Source organism: Lepus europaeus, chromosome 12, assembly GCF_033115175.1.
Source record: "Lepus europaeus isolate LE1 chromosome 12, mLepTim1.pri, whole genome shotgun sequence".
Classification (NCBI taxonomy): domain Eukaryota; kingdom Metazoa; phylum Chordata; class Mammalia; order Lagomorpha; family Leporidae; genus Lepus; species Lepus europaeus.
This window is the reverse complement of record NC_084838.1, coordinates 63,480,949-63,505,343: the sequence shown is the minus strand read 5'-3', so window position 1 is coordinate 63,505,343 and position 24,395 is coordinate 63,480,949. Positions and strand designations below refer to the sequence as shown.

The following is a 24,395-nucleotide window of genomic DNA, read 5'->3' as shown; positions in this document are numbered from 1 at the left end:
TTAAAAAATAATAAATAAAAACTATTCCATGGCATATTCCTGAACTTTTACTAAATCCCTATTTTTTATTTATTTATTTATTTTTTTTGACAGGCAGAGTGGACAGTGAGAGAGAGAGACAGAGAGAAAGATCTTCATTGTGCCATTGGTTCACCTTCCAATGGCTGCCGCGGCCAGCGAGCTGCGACCGACACACTGCGCTGATCCGAAGGCAGGAGCCAGGTGCTTCTCCTGGTCTCCCGTGGGGTGCAGGGCCCAAGCACTTGGGCCATCCTCCACTGCACGCCTGGGCCATAGCAGAGAGCTGGACTGGAAGAGGGGCAACTGGGACAAAATCCGGTGCCCCAACCGGGACTAGAACCTGGTGTGCCGGTGCCGCAAGGCGGAGGATTAACCTATTGAGCCACGGTGCCAGCCCTAAATCCCTATTTTTTAAAAGCATTTAATAAATCTCTATTTAATAAATCACTATATTCTGTGTTTTGAATACTAATGGAAAATTTGACTTTGTGTTTCTCTCTTGTCTTCCAGATAGTATGTAAAACTATACTCATGTGTAAAAATATGTTTAGCTGGTTTAAACAATGTTTAGTTTTGCACATCTCTCTTGCATTCCGGATTTTTTCAGCATTCAGACTTTTTCTTATGCCATCTTGGATCTAAGTGTTCTATGAATTTTACACAACAGCCGTAGTTGAGTTTCATGGGAGCTCTAATATACCATCAGATAGAAATTTTTGCATTTACTTATTTTTCAGTCACTCATGCTGAATTCTAATCTCGGCGTCTACCCTGTACACTTGAAGCCGAGTTGGCAATATTTCTTTAGACACTATGTAGTGAAATCTAATCCTAAAGTGAACATGAAAAATGATGCATGCGCTACCAATTTAAATTCTATACTTTATGAAGTCCATTTGAAAGGAGAAATTATACATTGTTGCATGAATTCTGAAAGAGGAAAACTTATAAGAATAATAAGGTATTTCAAAAAGAAGAAAATGTGAACTATCTGCATTTGTCATTAACTAAATCCAATGTAAAATTGATTAGAATAGAGAATTGTGTTTTAAATGTATTCGATGTGGATTCCAGGCCACTGGATTCTGCTTGTCTGCCTGCTGAAGAAGGGGCTTTAAGGTTGGGCAGCAAACTGGCTTCCTCCCAGCACATTCTGCTGGTGTCATTGGGTCTCTCCTGCCACTTCTGCTTCTTACTCCCTGAATTCTAATTTCCGTTATCTTTTGCATCAGGACCAGGTTTATAGATTGCTTTGCAGAGGAGATACAGGACTATGCCTTCTTCTGAGGAGAGGAAATCCCATATTAAATGTCTCTGTCATCAGACATAGAAATCCAGGAGACTGTTTATAAAACAACTACTAATTATATTTTATGTATTTTAAGAATCATGTTATTGTCAGTGCCAATATTGGGATAAATATGCAGAGAATATATAGTTGACATTTAAAAATTCTTAACATTATAACAATTTTCTTCCTCATGTATTATTTTGGTCTTTGGTATATTATGAAACTCTTACCTCAATTTGAATAAATGGATATTATGCCAGGATTACTGAGAGAATTATATGAGTTAAGATATGAAATAACCTGGACACTTAATTAGAAGTCACTTTTATTTTATTGTTTTTAATTTTTTATTTATTTATTTGAGAGGTAGATTTACAGACAGTGAGAGAGAGACAGAGAGAAAGGTCTTCCTTCTGTTGGTTCACTCCCCAAATGGCTACAATGACCAGAGCTACACTGATCCAAAGCCAGGAGCCAGGAGTGTCTTCCAGGTCTCCCATGCCAGTGCAGGGGCCCAAGCACTTGGGCCATCCTCCACTGCTTTCCTGGCCACAGCAGAGGGCTGGATTGGAAGACGAGCAGCCGGGACTAGAACCAGCGCCCATATGGGATGCCGGCACCACAGGTGGAGCATTAACCTACCATGCCATGGCTCCGGCCCCACCTGTATTTTTAATTATAGCTAAAATACATTGTCAATAATCTAATAGACATCAGATTTATAAAATGAGAAAGAACTTTTATATTAGCATGGGTAAGTATTTGGAGATAATCCAGTTTTGATATATAAATTTAACCATTCAAAATATATTTATTGGCCCTTCATGTTATGATCACTATATTATTAGAATATAAAATGAAAATAATTATAATTCTGACTCTCAGAACCCATTCTTGGGAGAAAGGATTAGTTTCAAAATATTTTACAAAGAATATAATTGCCCTGATAAATAAAATTGTTACCGGAGAAATTGCAGGGTTCTTGTCTTCGCGCAAGAAAGAATTCAGGCGTGAGACAGAGAGTAGTGGGAGGTAAAACAGCAAGGTTTATTAGGAAGGAACATCTGTAAGGACAGATGGGCACCTCTCCAGACAGAGCCTGAGAGAGAGTGCCCAGTCGCTCAGACTGGGGGAGAGCGGGGCTGCATGGGTGAGTGGAGAGTACACCTGGCCAGGCCAGGCGGGCGGCTCAGCAAAGATGCAGAGAGCTGAGCGCACAGTCCAGTTGAGGCTGGGGGTTTTTAAGGAGATGGGTCTTGCTTCCCCACCTCTGCTCCTCTTGGAACAAAGGGCTTTTTGGATGTAAATAGAAAAACTTCTCTTGAAGGTCTGAAACAAAGGACTTTACGGATGCAAATGTTATCAGACCTGAGGAAGGGAGCAGGGTGTTTGAGATGCAGATACTGGGCTGCACCTGGGAGATTGTGGAAGATTTATCAGGCAGGAAGCAGGAGGGGTGAGGGCCTCCACCTGGCAGGTTATCAGGTAGAAGGGGGCAGGGCAGGCAGGATGCGAAATCTGGGCTTCCCCTGAAACATTGTTAGGATGACTTTGAGATGCAGATGCATATAGATGTCTTCTCTTTAGGCCTGTCACACACACATAAGCTCATAACTGACTTCCTACCTAACAAAATCAATGAAGACGTTCTTAGGCAAGTTTCATACTAAGTTGGATATATTCTTTTTGGATGGTCCCAGAAAGAGTGAGCTGACATTATTGGAAAGAAAACAAATGCAGAGCATAAACTGGAGTAGCATGCTATAAACTGCCAAGAGATTTGGTTTTACCTTGGTATAATTTAAGAAAGCAATTTATCCCCACTTGTTGTCAATTTCAACTCTGGTGAAAGGGAAAAAAGGGAATGTTCATGTGTTCTCCAAAAATGAAAATTGCTAAGACAATATTTCTAATGCATTCTTATAAAACACAGTAACTATTAGTATAATTTATTTTATTTATAATTAGAAATATTTTGATGAGACAAAGCATAAAATGAAGTAAGATCTTTGTTTTTAAAAGATAGATTTTCTTATTTACCTATTTATTTATTTAAAAGAGTAACAGTGAAAGAGGGAGAGACCAAGAGAGAAAGGAGAAAGATCTTCCACTGGTCCACTCCCCAAATGGCTGCCATGAACAGAGCTGTGCCAGGTCAAAACCAGGAGCCTGGAAGCTTCATCAGGTTCCCCCATATGGGCCATTCTGCTGCTTTCCCAGGCACATTAGCAGGGAGCTGAATCAGAAGTACAATAGCCGGCAATAGAACCAGTGCACATATGGGATGCTAGCGCTGCAGACAGTGGCTTAACCCACCCCCAAATAACTCATTTTTAAAGTCATTTGTCCCAACTAAGAAAGGCTTAGAATGGACTTCAGGTCAACCTCTAGTGCTTGATGTAAACCTCACTGAGAGAAAAGGAGAGATGCTTAATTCTCATTTTCCTAGAAATAGGGCAACAGGGAGAAGTCATAGGAATTAGCAAATGAATGAGCTTAGAAAGAACTGCCAAAAGAACCTGAAAAGTGGCCAGTTTTGGAAAGAATTAGAAAAAGGGAGCATGGCATCTGGAAGCCAGGTGCAGAAAGCATTTTAATGAAGATTGCTAAAAAGTGTCAATGTTTTGGTGGATCAAGGAAAATCGCTTAAACCATTTTAGCATTTACTTTGACATGTAGGAATTTCAGCTGGCTCCTATTTTCCTTCCAATGTATCTGAGAACCTCAAAAAATTGACGAAAATTGAACAGATATTCAGCATGGTGATGGTGGTTAAGATACCAGTTTTTAAAAGTATGCTCTTTATTAGTGCCTTGGTCTCAGTCCTCACTCTGGCTGCTGATTCCAGCTTCCTGCTAATGTATAGCCTGGGAGACAATAGATGATGGCTGAAGTAGTTGGGTCCCTGGTATTCATGTGAGAAATCTGTAATGTGTTCCTGGTCAACCTGCCCTAGCTCAAGCTCTGCCAGGCATTTGAGGATTGAACCAGTGATTGGCAACTCTTTATCTGTCTGTCTCTTAGTTTCCCAAAAAATAATTCATGGAAAAAGTTAACAGATTTATTCATTTTGGTGCCAGATTTTTGAATTCTGTATTTTTCATATTGTGTCTTGTCCATGAACTTATTTATTTTTATTTATATAAGGGTAACACATTTCACTTACTTCATATATATAGTTTTAAGAGCATAATAGTACTTCCCACCTTACCCCCCAACTCACTCACTCCCACACTCTCCTTTCCTTCTTTTCCTATTTTTCTTTCAATTTTTACAATGACATACATTCAATTTACTTCACAATGACAAGCTTAAGCATCCTCTAAATAGATAAGTCAAGTAAAAAGTAGAAAAAACATTTTTAAAACACTCCCTGTTCTTATTTAGAGAATTCTGGCCCAGTCTCAATCTTGTTCTGCCCTCCCTGTTTCCTTTTTCTGACCACCAGTCCTGAATTCCATTCTTGCTCATTTTATCTTTATATATAATGAGTTCATTGTTCTTCAACATGCCTGGAATTTGGGCAAAAGTTACTCATTATTTATTGGTGAAGTTATATGAGTGTACCCATGTATAGCCAACACTTTCCAAAAACTTCAGCCTATGCCAAAATTCCAAAACATTTAACTGCCCTCTGAAAGGACAGCCAAAGCTGAGGCACCCTCTTCAACTATAAAACTATGAAAATCAAAATGAAATATAACCTCACTCATTTTAGTGTAGTTTATTAAAAAAAGATGAAAACAAATTTTATCAAGGATTGGGAGAAAAGGGAACTTTTATTTTTAAGATTTTATTTTTATTTATTTGAGAGGTATATTAACAGAAAGGGGGAGAGACAAAGAGAAAAGTCTTCCATCATCTGGTTCACCTCTCAAATGACTGCAATGGCCTGAGCTGAGCTGATTTGAAGTCAGGAGCCAGGAGCCAGGAGCCAGGATCCAGGAGCGAGGAACTTCTTCCAGGTCTCGATGTAGGTGTAGGGTCCCAAGCACTATGGTCATCATCTACTGCTTTCCCAGGTGATAGCAGAGAGCTGGATCAGAAGTGGAGCAGCTGGGACTCAAACCAACTCCCATATGGGATGCTGGCATGGCAGGCGGAGGATTAACCTACTGTGCCACAGTGCCGGCCCTGAAAATGGAACTCTTGAACATTCTTGATCAAAATGTAGACTAGCAGAGTTATTAAATATACTGGTATGACATTTCTTAAAAAAATTAAATGAACCAACAAGCATATAATCCTACTTCTGGATATATTTGAGTATACAAAGGAATTTAGACTATATCAAAGGGATATCTGAACTCTATATTCCGTACAGCATTATTCCCAATGGTAGAAATATGAAATAAATGTAAGTATCCTTCAATGGTGAATGGGTATAGAAAATATAATCTGGCAATTCCAAGATGGCGGAGTAGGGAGGGAGTGCACTGATAGTCTGGGAAAAGGTAGCTTAATAAAAGTGGAGATACTGTAGTTTCAGGGAAGAGTTAGGGAAAAAAAACTGCAGAGGAAACTCTTTCGGACCTAGTGGGACATGGTGGACCTACGTGGAGGGCAGGGGAACCAATGGCTCGGGACCCCAGCTGCTGGGTCTATGCACCAGCACTGGAAAGGGAGGTGAGGAGAAAAATCAGTAGCCCAAGACACTGGCAAGAAAGCGGCAGGGGCCAGCGCTGTGGCTCAATGGGCTAATCCTCAGCCTGCAGTGCTGGCACATCAGGTTCTAGTCCCAGTTGGACTGGTTTCTGCCCCGGATTCTGTCCCAATTGCTCCTCTTCCAGTCCAGCTCTCTGCTGTGGCCCAGGAGTGCAGTGAAGGATGGCCCAAGTCCATGGGCCCTGCACCCGCATGGGAGACCAGGAGAAGTACCTGGCTCTTGGTTTCAGATCAGCACGGTGCGCCAGCCACAGCGTGCAGCCAGAGTGGCCAATGGAGGGTGAATCAATGGGAAAAAGAAAGACCTTTCTCTCTGTCTCTCTCTCTCTTACTGTCCACTCTGCTTGTCAAAAAAAATAAATAAATAAAAGAAAGTGGCAGGAAGAGCCAAGAGGGAACGAGGCTTGAAGCCCCATAGGGGGAAGGTTCACCAGGCTAACTAGAGGAGATAAAAAAAATAAGTAAATGGGACTGGTACAGACACGATTCTCTCTCTCCACTCACCTTACAAAGGCGAGCAAGACAAAGAGCAGGCGCCATTTTGGACATACGTAACAGCTGCACCAACTCAGGGCTGCGCCAGTCCTCAGCCTAACAGAAAAAACTGACTCTGGAGAGGAGAAGTAACAGGAGGTTAAGACCTAGTGAATGTGTGGAGCTTATGAACTGGGACTGTGAAAAAAAAAAAAACAAAAACTGAAGGTGGGTGGGAGAACTCATGGAGTACCTGAGACATGAGTACTCGGTGGGAGACAACATAAAATCGGTAACCTTGGTAAGCTAGTGGGAGATTGCAGGGAATCTGAGCTTACAATGAGGACTGCACAGATCCTTTGTGTGGTCCTTCGGACAGAGCAGATGAATATTATACCCACAGCGGCCAGCGCTCAGGCACTGATTACCTTCAAGAAGAATAGCTCAGCTGTGTGGAATTACTTCCCTTCTGAATAAAAAGAGAGAGAGAGAAGATTTACCATGCCAAAAATGGGTGTGTCACTTTTTGAACACCCTTAACTCTGAAGAACTGAACAGAGCTCTCTGGCCACACCCACCAGAAGCCTCTAAAGATTCACCAAAAGCAGACAGTCCAATTAATCTAGAGTCATAGTATAAGGAGAAAAGCCACTACAGTTAGGAAAAAAAAAAAGAGATGAAACCAAAAACCAAAGAATATCTCCACAATGCGAAGCAACAAACACAGAAACCGAAGAAACAAGCACAAGGAAAACATTATGATGCTCCCAAATGAACATGACACTACAATACAAGATTATGAAGATGATGAGATAGAAGAAATGCAAGACACAGATTTCAAAAAAATTATGACACAAATATTTAGAAGTTCTAAAAAACAAATTCATGAACTTCAGAAATCCTTACTGGACAGGATAGAAAATCTCTCTCATGAAAATGAAATCTTACAGAAGAATCTAAATGAAATGAGGAATCTAGTAGAACACAAAGTTGTGATATTGAAGAGAAATCAAAATGAAATGAAGAGTTCAACAGAACAAATGAAAAACACATTTGAGAGCCTTAAAAACAGAATTGATGAGGCAGAAGAGAGAATATTGGACTTAGAAGGCAGCACAGAAAAGTATACTCACAGCAGACTTCTCATCAGAAACCCTACAGGCTAAGAGGGAATGGCGAGATATAGCCCAGGTACTAAGAGAAAAAAACTGCCAGCCCAGAATATTATATCCTACAAAACTCTCAATTGTGAATGAAGGTGAAATAAAGACCTTCCATAGCAAACAAAAATGGAAAGAATTTGTCACCACTAGTCCAGCCCTGCAAAAGATGCTTAAGATGTATTACACACAGAATCGCAACCATCAATATGAAAGAAGGTAAAGGAAGAAAACCTACAAGTAAAAGATCACAGGAAGTTCAAAGCACATATTAGAAATATCTTTAGGAAATTGGCAAGGCAAAGTTACTACTTATCAATAGTCACGTTGAATGTTAATGGCCTCAAATCTCCAGTTAAAAGACAAAGACTGGCTGAATGGATTAAGCAACAAAACCCATCTATTTTCTGCTTACAAGAAACACATATTTCCAAAAAAGATGCATACAGACTGAAAGTGAATGGTTGGCTGGCGCTGTGGCTTAACAGGCTAATCCTCCGCCTTGCAGTGCTGGCACACCGGGTTCTAGTCCCGGTTGGGGCGCCGGATTCTGTCCCAGTTGCCTCTCTTCCAGGCCAGCTCTCTACTATGGCCCAGGAAGGCAGTGGAGGATGGCCCAAGTGCTTGGGCCCTGCACCCGCATGGGAGACCAGGAGAAACACCTGGCTCCTGGCTTCAGATCAGTGAGATGCGCTGGCCGCAGTGGCCATTGGAGGGTGAACCAACGGCAAAAAGGAAGACCTTTCTCTCTGTCTCTCTCTCTCTCACTATCCACTCTCCCTGTCAAAAAAAAAAAAAAAGTGAATGGTTGAAAAAAAGTATTTCATACCTACAGAAACCATAAAGGGGCAGGAGAAGCCATCTTAATATCAGAAAAAATAAACTTTAACACAAAAAACTGTTAAGAGAGACAAAGAAGGGCACTATATAAAGATTAAAGAATCAATTCAATAGGAAGATGTAACTATTATATATGTATATGCACCTAATTACAGGGCACCGGTTTATTTAAAAGGTATGTTAAGGGACTTAAAGGGAGACTTAGACTCCAATACAATAGTATTGGGGAACTTCAATACTCCACTTTCAGCAATGTACATATCAAACGAACAGAAGATCAACAAGGAAACAGCAGATTTAATCTACACTACAGCCCAAATGGATCTAACAGATATCTACAGAACTTTTCATTCTACACTTAAAGAATATGCATTCTTCTCAGCAGTACATGGAACCTACTCTAGGATTGACTAATACTAGGCCATAAAGCAAGTCTCAGCAAATTAAAAAGAATTAGAATCATACCATGCAGCTTCTCAGATCACAGTGGAAGGAAGCTGGAAATTAGCAACTCAGGAATCTCTAGAGCATATGCAAACACATGGAGACTGAACAACATGCTCCTGAATGAACAGTGTGTCGTAGAAGAAATAAAAAAAAGAAATAAAAAAACTTTCTGGAAATAAATGAGGATAACAACACAACATATCAAAACTTATGGGACACAGCAAAAGCAGTGTTAAGAGGAAAGTTTCTAGCAATAGGTGCTCACATTGAGAAACTGGAAAGACACCAAATAAATGAGCTTTCAATGCATCTCAAGGATTTAGAAAAACTGCAGCAAACCGGACCAAAAAGTAGTAGGAAAAGAGAAATAATTAAAATCAGAGAATAAATCAACAGAATGGAATCCAAAAAAAAAAAATTGTTACAAAAGAGCTGCTTTTTTGAAAACAAAAAAAAAAAAACGAAAAAAAAAAACAAAATTGACACATCATTGGCCCAATTAACAAAAAAAAGGAGAGAAAAGACCCAAATCAATAAAATCAGAGATGAAAATTTGAATGTAACAATAGATACCACAGAAACAAAATGAATCATCAGAAATTATTACAAAGACTTTTATGCCAACAAACAGGGAAATCTATCAGAAATGGATAGATTCCTGGACACATGAATCTACATAATTGAACCATGAAGACATAGAAAACCGAAACATACCCATAACTGAGAATTAAAAAATCTTAAAGATCAAATAGAAGTGGATATGAAAAAATGAAAAATCTTCCATGCTCATGGATTGGAAGAATCAATATCATCTAAATGACCATTCACCCAAAAGCAATTTATAGATTCAATGTGATACCAATCAAAATACCAATGATATTCTTCTCATATGGAAAAATGATGCTTAAATTCATATGGAGGAACAAGAGGCCTCGTATAGCTAAAGCAATATGTACAACAAAAACAAAGCTGAAGGTATCACAATACCAAATATCAGGACATACAACACGGCAATTGTAATCAAAACAGCATGGTACTGGTACAGAAACAGATGGATAGACCAATGGATCAGAATAGAAACACCAGAAATCAACCCAAACATCTACAGCCAACTTATATTTGTTCAAGTCTCTAAAACGAATTCCCGGAGCACAGACAGTCTATTCAATCAATGGTGCTGGGAAAATTGGATTTCAACATGCAGAAGCATGAAGCAAGACTCCTACCTTACACCTTACACAAAAATCCACTCAATGTGGATTAAAGATCTAAATCTATGACCCAACAGCATCAAATTATTAGAGAACATTGGAGAAACCCTGCAAGACATAGGCACAGGCAAAGACTTCTTGGAAAAGACCCCAGAGGCACAGGCAGTCAAAGCCAAAATTAACTATTGGGATTGCATCAAATTGAGAAGTTTCTGTACTGCAAAGGAAACAGTCAGGAAAGTGAAGTCGCAACTGAAAGAATGGGAAAAAATATTTGCAAACTATGCAACAGATAAAGGGTTGATAACCAGAATCTACAAATATATCAAGAAACTCCACAACAACAAAACAAACAATCCACTTAAGAGATGGGCAAAGGACCTCAATAGACATTTTTCCAAAAAGGAAATCCAAATGGCCAACAAACACATGAAAAAATGTTCAGGATTACGAGCCATCAGGGAAATGCAAATCAAAACCACAATGAGGTTTCACCTCACCCCGGTGAGAATGGCTCACATTCAGAAATCTACCAAAAATAGATGCTGGCAAGGATGTGGGGAAATAGGGACACTAACCCACTGTTGGTGGGAATGCAAACTGGTTAAGCCACTATGGAAGTCAGTCTGGAGATTCCTCATAAACCTGACTATAACCCTACCATACAACCCTGCCATCCCACTCCTTGGAATTTACCCAAAGGAAATTCAATTGACAAACAAAAAAGCTGTCTGCATCTCAATGTTTATTGCAGCTCAATTCACAATAGCTTAGACTTGGAATCAACCTATATTCTCTTCAATAGTAGACTGGATGAAGAAATTATGGGACATGTACTCTATTTAAAAATATACAGAGGTAAAAAACAATGAAATCCAGTCATTTACTACAAAATGGAGGAATCTGGAACATATCATGCTGAGTGAAATAAGCCAGTCCCAAAGGGACAAATATCATATGTTCTCCCTGATCGGTGACAACCAACCGAGCACCAAAAAGGAAACCTGTTGAAATGAAATGGAGACTATGAGAAACAGTGACTTGATCAGCCCTTGTCCTGACTGTCGATGAAAAACTTATTACTTTATCCCTTTTCATATATTTTCTGTTCTACTTAATACTATTGGTTGAACTCTTTAATAATCTAACAATTACACTTAGTTGTTTAAATTTAACTGAAAAGTTATCCCTGTAAAATATAAGAGTGGGAATAAGAGAGGGAGGAGATGTACAATTTGGGACATGCTCAATCAGACTTGCCCCATATGGTGGAGTTAGAAAAGTGCCAGGGGATTCCAATACAATCCCATCAAGGTGGCATGTACCAATGCCATCTCACTAGTCCAAGTGATCATCTTCAGTTTACATTTGATCACACTGATAGGTCTAAGAGTCAAAGGGGTCACACAAACAAAACTAGTGTCTGCTAATACTAACTGATAGAATCAAAATGGGAGAGAAGGATCCATCATGGGAAGCAGGATACACAGCAGACTCATAGAATGGCAAATGTCCTAAATAGCACTCTGGCCTCAGAATCAGCCCTTAAGGCATTCGGATCTGGCTCAAGAGCTCATGAGAGTATTTTAGGCATGGAAGGCCAAGACACTCTGAAAAAAAAAAAGAAGACCTAAATGAAAGATCTCTGTTAGTGAGATCCCAGTGGAAAGAACGGGGCCATCAAAGGAGGAGGTACCTTTCTCTGAAGGGAGGAGAGAACTTCCACTTTCACTGTGATCCTGTCGGAATAAGATCGAAGTCAGTGAACTCAAGAGGCTTCCATTGCCTTGGCAACTCATGACTAGAGCCTAGGGTGATTTCTGACGCCACAAACAAGAGTGTCAAATTGTTAAGTCAACAATAGGAGTCACTGTGCACTTACTCCCCATGTAGGATCTGTCCTTAATGTGTTGTCCAATGTGAAGTGTTGCTATAACTAGTACTGAAACAGTATTTTACACGTTGTGTTTCTGTGTGGGTGCAAACTGATGAAACCTTTACTTAATATATACTAAATTGATCTTCAGTATATAAATATAATTGAAAATGAATCTTGATGTGAATGGAATGGGAGAGGGAGCAGGAGATGGGGAGGTGCGAGTTGAGGGAAATTATGGGGGGGGAGCCATTGTAATCCATAAACTGTATTTTGGAAAATTATATTTACTAAAAAAAAAAAAAAAAAAAAAAAACTAATGAGAGATCTCCATGAGTGAGATCCCAGCAAAAAGAATGGACCATCAAAGAAACAGGTACCTTTCTCTGAAGTGAGGAGAGAATTTCCACTTTGACTATGACCTTGTCTAAATATGATCAGAGTTGGTGAACTCAAAAGGCTTCCATAGCCTTGGCAACTCATGACAAGAGTCTAGGGTGATGACTTATGCCATAAACAAGATTGTCAAATGTTAAGTCAATAACAGGAGTCACTGCGCACTTACTCCCCATGTAGGATCTCTGTCCTTAATGTGTTGTACATTGTGAATTAATGTTATAACTCATTCTCAAACAGTATTTTTCACTTTGTTTTTCTGTGTGCATGCAAACTTTTGAAAGCTTTACTTAATATATGCTAAATTGATCTTCTGTATATAAAGATAATTGAAAATGAATCGTGAGGTGAATGGGGTGGGAGAGGGAGCAGGAGATGGGAGGGGTGCCACTGCGAGGGAAGTTATTGGGGGAGAAAGCTGCTGTGATCCAAAAGCTGTACTTTGAATATTTATATTTACCAAATAAAAGTTAAAAAAAGAAAATATAATTCTTTATCTTTATATATACATATGTAAGTATGTTTGTGAGAATGGGGATATACATATATTAATTTATAAAATTTGGTAAACCAAAATCTTACTTTGGAAGTGATGAAAGTGAAGTTAAAAACTCTTTGAGGGGTGACAAATACAAACATACTCTTAAATACAATGGAAATTTATACAATCGTTTAAAAGAATGGCATCCTGTTATTATTGCCAATATAGATGAGCCTGGAGACATTACTATAAGTGGAATAAGCAAGACAAAAAGAGCCAAAAATCACATGATTACATTTATATGTGGGGCTAAACCTGTCAAAATCATTGAAGAATACAGTAGAATAATGGTTACCAGGGGCTGTGGTAGGGAAGGATGAAATGTGGTTGCTGGGCAAAGTTTCAGATTCATAGGATGAATAAGTTTTAGATCTATGCACATCAGAGTAAAAATAATCAATAATGATATATTGCAATGTTCAAAATAGCTAAAAAATAAATTTCTAAATATTACTGTGAAACATGACAAATAATTGAGGTGATGGATATGCTTATTCATTAATCTAATGATTTTATATGTGTACTTGTATGAAAACATCATATTGTACCCCACTAATATATACAATTGTATTTTTGAATGACATATGTATTTCTTAACAATATTGCATACCATTTGTTTTCTTTATTCCTAGGTCTAGTTCATTGCTTGCCCCATAGGAGTGTTCAGCAAATATTTCCCAAATGAAAAGTGGAGTGAATGAATGAATGCCAAAGGTAAAATATTAGAACACAAACAGATTTTCCCAGTTACGCCAAAGTAGAGAAACTGTTCAAAGTTTTAAAGAAGCATTTCCTATTCACATTACATCTTCTTTACTTTCTTGCTCTATGACCGAGTTGCTTCCCATTGCTGACTCTCAAACCACCCACCTACAAAATTAGACATAATAACAGAACTTATTTCACTGCATTGTAAGGAAAATTAGATCAGTACAGTGCCTAGTTCAAAAGTAGTATTAAAAAGAAAACATTATTATCAGTGCTATAGGGAAAAGTATGCAAGTAAATTAGCTGGATGTTTCTATTTTTAAATGTCCCTTTTAAAACCAATTTGCTCCCGCTCATTTGCTCTCTTCAAGTGCAATGTGTTTCATCTACATGAATTCATAACACATCAAATTGATGTGTCAAATTGATTAGAAGTGATGTACCCCTCACTACAATAATAGCAAGTCACACTATAGAAATTTTAATGATCATATGATTGCCTTACCAATTTTTCTTGAAATAGACAAATAGAAGTGATGTACCCCTCACTACAATAATAGCAAGTCACTCTATAGAAATTTTAATGATCGTATGATTGCCTTACCAACTTTTCTTGAAATAGGCAAAATAGTGTTTGTTATTCATTGGTAGAATTTCTTTTGAAATGCAACTCTGGAAGGTTCTTTTCTGTTTTGTATTTGCAAGAGATGTCTATTTTATTCTTGAACATCACTATTCATTTGCCAGCCAGAAAAAGCTTACTGCAATAATATAGTTAAGCTTTTGGTCTGGTTCTGCATAATCTAATTTTTATATACTCTGCACAAATAGTAGCCACTTCATCAAAGTCTTATTATTTTTTTCTCTTAACAATACAATGACAGTGATTAATTTCTAAAGACTGGTAAACAAAAACCTTACCTTGGAAGTGATTAAAGTGAAACCAAAAACTCTTTGAGGGGTGACAAATGTATACACACACTAATGTACCTCTCATACACTCTGAGTAGGGGGAGCTTATTCTTAAATATTCCTTCAGAAAGAATAGAAAAAAACAAGACAATATGTTCTGTTGCATTTTGATAAATATATTCCCCAGTCCTGGTTACATTTTAATTATTAAAAGAATCGCTATTAAAAATGGTCATTTAGAAGAAAGTTCATGAGGTTTAAGGTAGAGATTGTAGCATAAAAATAAACACAAATAATTTACACTTCAAATAATATTCTCATAAAATGCTTAGTTTTCAGGTTTTGATTACGTGAAGCCTATCTGTAGAATTAAATCATCAAATCAGGGTTGCACCATTTCATCACAAGCAATTCAAATCATGAATAAAATAAGCTATTTGTTTTGCCAAAAGATATTTTTTGTGGTTATGTTAGTGTGACAACATTATTGTGTTTTTATAAGTAGCTCTTGGATAGAATTTTGAAACATGGAATGAAAGTACACCTAGCAATTTATTTGCTTTTTCTATCTGAAGTGTTTTTAATCCATAATATATTACATAACCAAACAATAGCACTCTTATATGTGCTTTCAGTCAGGGTGTGTACATTTGTATAACAAACAGAACAGCAGTACTTGCATAAAAAGGGATCTTTTTTTTTTTTGGTTTTAACTATATGTAGCAAGAGATAGAAAGGAGGTGTGGGAGACAGAATCTGCCAGATCTGATCCCTATAGAAGACTGGATATGGGCTAAATAATTTTTATTTTCAGATACTGAACAATACACCCAAACTTTTTAAAAAGATTTGTTTGAAAGGCAGATTTTATATATAATATATATTAAATTATATACATATTGCATAGATTTATACTTATAATTTATATATATTTGATTTATTTGAAAAGCAGAGTTTATATATACTACATATATAGTATATAGCATATATATAATTTATATATATTTGATTTATTTAAAGGCAGAGTTTAGAGAGAGGTAGAGAGAGAGAGAGGGAGAGATATCTTCCATCTGCTAGTTCTTTCCCTGAATGGCTGCAACAGCTGGAGAGCTTCTTCTGGGTCTTCCTCATGGATGCAGGGGCATAAGGGCTTGGGCTATCCTGCACTTTGGGCTTTCCCATGAATATTAGCAGGTAGCTGGATTGGAAGTGGCACAACCTGGTCAAGAACCTGCACCAATATGGGATGCTGGCACTGTAGACAGTGTCTTTACCGAAAATACCACAGTGTCAGCCCAATATGTTCAAATTTCTAGATTTAAAATTAAAACAATAAACATGAAGGCATACCATTGCTGAAGATAAATGCAGATACAGAGGCAAATTCTTGACCAGGACAACAAGAAAATACACAATTGTTATAAGAAATGACAATGCAATTCGGAATGATAGAGGCAAACAAAAATCCTGTATATATATTTTTATTTAAATGACTTTTTAGGACCATTTTAGACTTACAGAACAAAATTAAATGAGAAGTACAGAGTTCCTATATCTCTTTCCTCCTCTTTCCATTTCTCTACTACTAATAGTTTGCTTTAATGTGGTACATTTGTTACAATTGGTGATCCAATACTGGTTTATTCTTATTAACTAAGGACCATGATTTCCAATAGGGTTCACTGTGTGTTATATTCTATGTGTTTTGTCAAATGCATTATGACACATAGCTATGAAAACAGTATCATACATGACATTGTTCAGTGGCCCAAAAAATCCCTGTTTCCATCTATCCATTCCTCTGTCATTTTCCCCAAACATCTTCTGAGCACTAATCTTGCTTAACATAGCAATGTGCATTTAAAGTTCTTCTATGTCTTTCCTTGGGTTGATGGCTCATCGTTTTTTCTCACTGAATACTATCAGTATTTCATCCTACCAAGTCCACAATTTTTTTTTACATTCACTGACTTGAAAACCTCTTGATTTCTAAGTATGGCATTTGTGAGGAAGGCTACCATAAACATTTGTGTGCAAGACGTCGTTTTCAACTGTTTTATTCTGAGGAAAATGGTAAGTAGGTCATGTGGGAAAGTATGTTTAATTTATAAAAATCTTCCAAATTATTGTAAAGTTGTTTTGTCATTTTGAATTTCCACCAGGTTTGAATACATTGCAGTAGCTCCACATCCTCAACAGCATTTGAGATTCTTAGTACTTTCTCTTTGTCTACTCACTGACATTACATAGTATTCTTAAGTTAGGATTTGTTAATGGCATTGTTTTTACCATATTTTCCTTTGCTTACTCACCATTTTTATAAATTGTTTAGTGAGGGTCTGTTGCAGAGGTCTGATCTGATATTGAATATCGTGGTGAATAGGCTTTTGATGTGGGTTGCCTAGGAGGAATGGCTGGGGGGCTGTCCAAGTGCTTAGACATAATCGTAGATGGAGAAGATTCCACTGGGGAAGATTCTGGTCGTCTTCGTGGAGGAACAGGAGGGGGGGCAGGCATTTACTTCATCAGTGCCCTTGGTTAAACTTATAGATGATACTGAAGCAGATTTTGAGTGAAAAGGGCTTGAATGATCAGAATCAAACACACTGCACACATCCGTGGTACTGGAAGCACTAGAAGCAGGAGGTGTCAACGGTGTTCTGGGAGAATTTGGAGCAGATTCTGTACTTTCTGTTTCACTCTCCAGGATCCGACTATAATTTTCCTTGGTTCCTGCTGCAGAGGTACAGCATGCCTCATGGTACCTGGTCTTGGGTTTGATGGACTAACACCAGGAGACTTAAAGGTTTAGCTATATATATATTTTTGGAAATCTTGGGAGAGGCATAAGGTTTCGTGGTTCTGTTTCTAGGGATTTGTGGAAGAAATAATCTGTAAATTCTTTTTCCATGCTATTTCCCCTTGGATTCAGGTTTTCAAAGAACCTTTTGATATCTAATTCTACTTGTAAACAATAAGGCTGATTTTGGTACTATTGGATAGCACCTGCTATTTCTGCTACTTTCCTCCTTTTGCAAAAGTTGATAAGATCTTTTCAATGTCTTTTTTAGAACCTCAGGGTTGTCCTCTTCTATTTTTAAAATATTAGTGAGATAAATTCCGAAGAAAGGCACATGTGGTAGATTAATAGACCTGAGTTTTGCCAAATATATATTTTTTAAAAACTTTGGCTTCCCCCCCCCATAACTTCCCTCCCACCTGCAACCCTCCCCTTTCCCACTCACTGTCCCCTTCCATTCACATCAAGATTCATTTTCAATTCTCTTTATATACATAAGATCAGTTTAGTATATATTAAGTAAAGATTTCAACAGTTTGCACCCACATAGCAACATAAAGTGAAAAATACTGTTGGAGTACTAGTTATAGCATTAAATCACAATGTACAACACATTAAGGACAGAGATCCTACATGATATTTTTTTTAAAAAATAATTAATTTTCTATACAATTTCCAATTTAAAACCAAGTTTTTTTTTTCATTTTCAATTATCTTTATATACCGAAGATCGATTCAGTATATATTAAGTAAAGATTTCATCAGTTTGCACCCACACAGAAACACAAAGTGTAAAAATACTGTTTCAGTACTACTTATAGCATCACTGCACATTAGAGAACACATTAAGGACAGATCCCACATTAGACATAAGTACACAGTGACTCCTGTTGTTGACTTAACAATTTGACATTCTTGTTTATGGCGTCAGTAATCTCCCTAGGCTCTAGTCATGAGTTTCCAAGGCTATGGAAGCCTCTTGAGTTCACTGACTTCGATCTTATTTAGACAAGGTCATAGTCAAAGTGGAAGTTCTCTCCTCCCTTCAGAGAAAGCTACCTCCTTCTTTGATGGCCCGTTCTTTCTACTGGGATCTCACTCACAGAGATCTTTCATTTAGGTGGTTGTTTTTTTTTTTTTTTTTTTTGCCAGGGTGTCTTGGCTTTCCATACCTAAAATACTGTCACGGGCTCTTGAGCCAGATCCGAATGCCTTAAGGGCTGATTCTGAGGCCAGAGTGCTATTTAGGACATCTGCCATTCTATGAGTCTGCTGTGTATCCCACTTCCCATGTTGGATAGTTCTCTCCCTTTTTGATTCTATCAGTTAGTATTAGCAGACACTAGACCTGTCTGTGTGATCCCTTTGACTCTTAGACCTATCAGTGTGATCAAATGTGAACTGAAGTTGATCACTTGGACTAGTGAGATGGCATTGGTACATGCCACCTTGATGGGATTGTATTGGAATCCCCTGGCATGTTTCTAACTCCACCATTTGGGGCAAGTCCGATCGAGCATGTCCCAAATTGTACATCTCCTCCCTCTCTTATTCCCACTCTTATATTTAACAGGGATCACTTTTCAGTTAAAATTTAAACACCTAAGAATAATTGTGTGTTAATTACAGAGTTCAAACAATCTTATAGTGATCTTCACTAAGTTCATGAACTTCCTCTAAAATGTTTTTTTGCTACTTGGTGTTTGCTCAAATGTGTGATCTAGTCTGTATACAGGTGATGGGTTCATAGAACTGACAACCTCAAGGATGCATTGAAGCTGTTTAGCTCTCCCTTATTACCACCACGAGAACCTGTGAGGACACCTCATGTTTTCTCAAGTTCACCACTACATCTCCAGCCTTCCCCTTTGGACAAAAAAAGTAACCATGAAATGCCTTCTTCCCAAACAGTCCTTCCCCCTCTACTCCACTGCCTCCTCAAACACCTTCTCCTGATGGCATGATAAGGCACCTGCCTTCACCACGATTGACACAAGAAGTGGACCTCCATTCCATTGCTGGACCTCCATGACAAAGCACTTCTCAACATATCCCTAAACTCCCTCCAAAAACTTACACAAAGGAGCAAACACACCCATCCATGCACAGAGATGGACCTCCACTGAGTTCCTCTGCACCGGGATGCACAGTTTCCGAGCCCCAAATCCATTGCTGGCAATGGATGCACTGAATGTGCCAGCCCTGAGGAGTTAAAGCGAGAACTCCAAACACTAACAACTCTACTTCAAGATGCAGTATAAGACAACGAGTTTTAACCTAGACATAATTATAAAATGAAATGGTATTCCAGTTTAGAATATGGAAAGACTGATCTAGAGGAAATGGACAACTGATTGCACCTGAAAATCAAGTCAAACAACTTTCTCCAGCCAATAGGCAGGACTCTTCTTTTTATGAAGTTATCTTTATCATTAAAGGGTTGGAAAAGTCTAGCGTCCAGCAAGTCCACATGATGACAATTTTTGTAATTCCAAATATAATACACTTTTTAAAAAAATCTTAAACAGGGATTTTAATATCCTCCTTTGTTTTCCTTTGCTTTACTCTTCTACTTTAGAGTATTTTCTTAAAAATCACTCAAAGGATTGTGAGGAAAGGCTGTGGTACATGTCCTTGTTGAATTCAAGGCAAAGCACAGTACTGTTTACAGGTTATTACAGTGAATTGAATGGGTACCGAGGTTTTACCAAAGAGGTATTTTTGTTGTTTTTATTTTAAATAATTATACCAATTTTAAGACCATTTCCTCCACCTGTCCCCTCCCCACACAAGCTAAATGTGGTGATGCTGCCTTCAAATAAGAGAAATTTTGTATCATTAACATGGCAGAAGAACTTTTTAAAAATGTAACTGTCAAGTATACTATTTACATTTAGAAAACTGTTAATTTATGCTAGATTGTCATTACCCCAAATTCTCCCTCTAAGCTTTACTGGTAACCCACATCATGGCATGTAGCTGTCCCCCTAACCTTACTGTGGAAGAGCAGGCACCTAATATGAGAAGATGTACCTGCTGGGCATCACTGACACCATTCATGTTTTACTGATTGCTGAGTAATCAGCATATCTAGAATTACCTTGCATTGCCTAAATCATATAGTGAATGTTATATACTATACCTGGAGGGTCTGTTTCAATTTAATTGAATAAATATACATATACTTTGTTTGGCTGGAAAATATTAAATTATTATATGGTGAAAAAAATAAATTGTTTAGTGAGGTATATGTTCAATTATTTAGGCAATATTTAATATTTAATAACCTATTGGTGAATTTTAACAATTCTACACCATTTTCCCTGAATAGCTAGAACAACCCTATACAACAAAAACAAAGCCAAAGGCACCATAAGACCAGATCTCAAGACATACTAGAGAGCAATTATAAACAAAAGAGCCTGGTACTCACATAAATATACATATAGAGAAGTGGAATAGACTAGAAACTACAGAAATAAACCCATGCATCTATAATGAGCTAATCTTTGACAAATGAGCTAAAATCAATCCCTGAAGGAAAGACAGTCTCTTAAAAAAATGGTGCTGGAAAAATTGGATCTCCACATTTAGAAGTATGAAGTAAGACCCCTACCTTATAAAAAATAAATTAAAAATGTATCAAGGATTCAAATCTATGACCTGATATCATCACACTGCTAGAAGAGAACTATGGAAAAACTTTGCAAGACATTGACATAGGAAAACACTTCTTGGAAAAGACCTCAGAAGCACAGATAATAAAATCAAAAATTTATAAATGAGATTACAGCAAGATATGAAGCTTCTACACTGCAAAAGAAACAAAAAAGTGAAGAGGCAATTGACAGAATTGAAGAAATTATTTGCAAACCATGCAACTGACAAAGGACTAATATCCAGGATCTACAAAGAGCTCAAGAAATTCAACAACAATAAAACAATCCAGTTTAGAAATGAGAAAATGAATCGAACCGGCATTTTTCAAGAAAGGAAATCCAAATGGCCAACAGAAACATTAAAAATGCTTAGCATCTGAAAAGTGATCCCTGTTAAATATAAGAGTGGGAAAAAGAGAGGGAGGAGATGTACAATTTGGGACATGCTCGATCGGACTTGCCCCAAATGGTGGAGTTAGAAACATGCCAGGGGATTCCAATACAATCCCATCAAGGTGGCATGTACCAATGCCATCTCACTAGTCCAAGTGATCAACTTCAGTTCACATTTGATCACACTGATAGGTCTAAGAGTCAAAGGGATCACACAGACAGGTCTAGTGTCTGCTAATACTAACTGATAGAATCAAAAAGGGAGAGAACTATCCAACATGGGAAGTGGGATACACAGCAGACTCATAGAATGGCAGATGTCCTAAATAGCACTCTGGCCTCAGAATCAGCCCTTAAGGCATTCGGATCTGGCTCAAGAGCCCGTGACAGTATTTTAGGTATGGAAAGCCAAGACACCCTGGCAAAAAAAAAAAAAAAAAACAACCACCTAAATGAAAGATCTCTGTGAGTGAGATCCCAGTAGAAAGAACGGGCCATCAAAGAAGGAGGTAGCTTTCTCTGAAGGGAGGAGAGAACTTCCACTTTGACTATGACCTTGTCTAAATAAGATCGAAGTCAGTGAACTCAAGAGGCTTCCATAGCCTTGGAAACTCATGACTAGAGCCTAGGGAGATTACTGACGCCATAAACAAGAATGTCAAATTGTTAAGTCAACAACAGGAGTCACTGTGTACTTATGTCTAATGTGGGATCTGTCCTTAATGTGTTCTCTAATGTGCAGTGATGCTATAAGTAGTACTGAAACAGTATTTTTACACTTTGTGTTTCTGTGTGGGTGCAAACTGATGAAATCTTTACTTAATATATACTGAATCGATCTTCGGTATATAAAGAGAATTGAAAATGAATCTTGATGTGAATGGAGTTGGAGAGGGAGCGGGATATGGGAGGGGTGCGGGTGGGAGGGAATTTATGGAGGGGGAAAAACCATTGTAATCCATAGACTGTACTTTGGAAATTATATTTAGTAAATAAAAGTTTGAAAAAAAATTGAACAACAAAAATACAACCAATCCAGTTAAGAAATGGACAAAAGGCCTCAACAGACACTTCTCAAAAGAAGAAATATAGATGGTCAACAAATATTTGAAAACATGTTCCATATCACTAGCCATCAGGGAAATGCACATCAAATTACAATGAGATCTCACTTCATCCCTGTAAGGATGGTTAAAATCCAAAACACAGAGAGTAACAAATGCAGGCAAGGACGTGGAGAAAGGGAAACACTTATACACTGTTCATGGGAATGTAAAGTAGTGCAGCCACTGTGGAAAACAGTAGGGACATTTCTTAAAAACCTAGAAGTACACTTGCCAGATGATCCAGCCATCCCACTACTGGGTATTTAACCAAATGAACACAATGCATGAAAGAGATACCTACACCACTATGTTTTTACAGCACTGTTCACAAAAGCCAACATATGGAACCAACCAAGGTGTTTATCATCAGACAAATAGAGTTTTTAAAATGTGGTATATAAACACAATGAAACATTATTCAGCTATCAAAAAAGAGTGACATCCTAACACATGCATCAAAATGGAAACAACTAAAGGACATGATGTTTTGTGAACAAAATGGACCCAGAAAAATAAATACCACATGTTCTCCCTTATATGTGGGAGCTAAAATTTAACAAGGAACAAATCAAAAAACAAAAAAAGAGAAATGCCTACATATATCAATACTTTTGCAAATATAGTTTTATAAAACCTTGTTTTATACCTTTATAAAACCAATGGTTAAGAATGTTGTACTGTGATAGTTTTAATAACCTGTGATGACTTTAAAATTCACTTTATATGGCTGAAATGGCCACTTTTCCATTCAATTATTGTTCATAGCCCTTTCCTATATTCCCTCCAAATGAAGATCTTTTTGCTTTTTATTTGTTAAACTCTTTATTTAGTGAAGCACTAAGCCATTTTACTGTAATGTAAATTTAAAGTATGTTTTCTCAAAACCAAAAAGAAATGAAGGAAGGAAGGGAGAAGAGGCAAGGAAGAAGGGAATATCGTTATATTCTTAGAATTTATCTATGAACTGTATTGAACCTGTAAAGAGGTAACTAAATTTTAAAAATAGCTTTAATAAACAGAAACCACTGTCAAAAAAAAAAAAGGCTTAGGATCACTATCTATCAGGAAAATGTGAATCAAAACCAAAATGAGGTTTCATGTCAGTTCAATTTGTATGGCTTTCGTACAGAAATCAACAAACAATAAATGACAGAAATTTGTAGGGAACGAAAACTAGTGCAGCCATTGTGGAAGACATATGGAGATACATCGGAAAGCTGAAAATAGATATACCATATAACCAGCAATATGACTCCTAGCAATTTAAACAGGGAAAATGGAATCAGAATTTGAAAATTTATCTGTATTCCCATGCTTATTTCAGTTCAATTCACAAAACCTAAGATATGGAATCAACCCAGATGTCCATCAACTTATGGCTGAAAAAAGAAGTTATCGTATATATGTATACACTATGCAATACTACTCTGTCATACAAATGAATGAAATTTTGTCTTTCACATAAAAATGGATCTAATTGGAAACCATTTTACTTAGTGAAATAAGGCAGTCCTCAAAAGACAAATACCACATGTTTTTCCTGATTTGTGATAACTAATAGTGTAATGTATTGATGCAAAATTGACATTTTGAGCTTCAATCATTGTTTCCAGACCTTGTCTCTACTATTGAACAGCGTTTTTACTTAATACTATTTGTTGAACACTTTATCTACTGTAGGGTTAATTTTATAAGTATAATTAAAACTGAAAGTAGAATATTATAAATAGTAAGAGAGAGAATAGAAGAAGGAAGTGGAGAAAGGGTGGGAGCGTGGGAAGGTGGGAGGGTAGGTAGGGAAGTATCAATATGTTCCCAAAGCTGTATATATGAAATACATGAAGTTTTAGACCTTAAATAAAATTTTTAAAAATAGTTAAAAAATAAATAAATAA

General features: G+C 37.4%; 1 pseudogene; it reads right to left on the bottom strand.

The window, feature by feature from the left end:
* Window positions 1-16,870: 16,870 nt before the first annotated feature.
* The window catches only part of LOC133771010 (son of sevenless homolog 1-like), a 160,906-nt pseudogene continuing 153,381 nt past the window's right edge, over window positions 16,871-24,395 (bottom strand).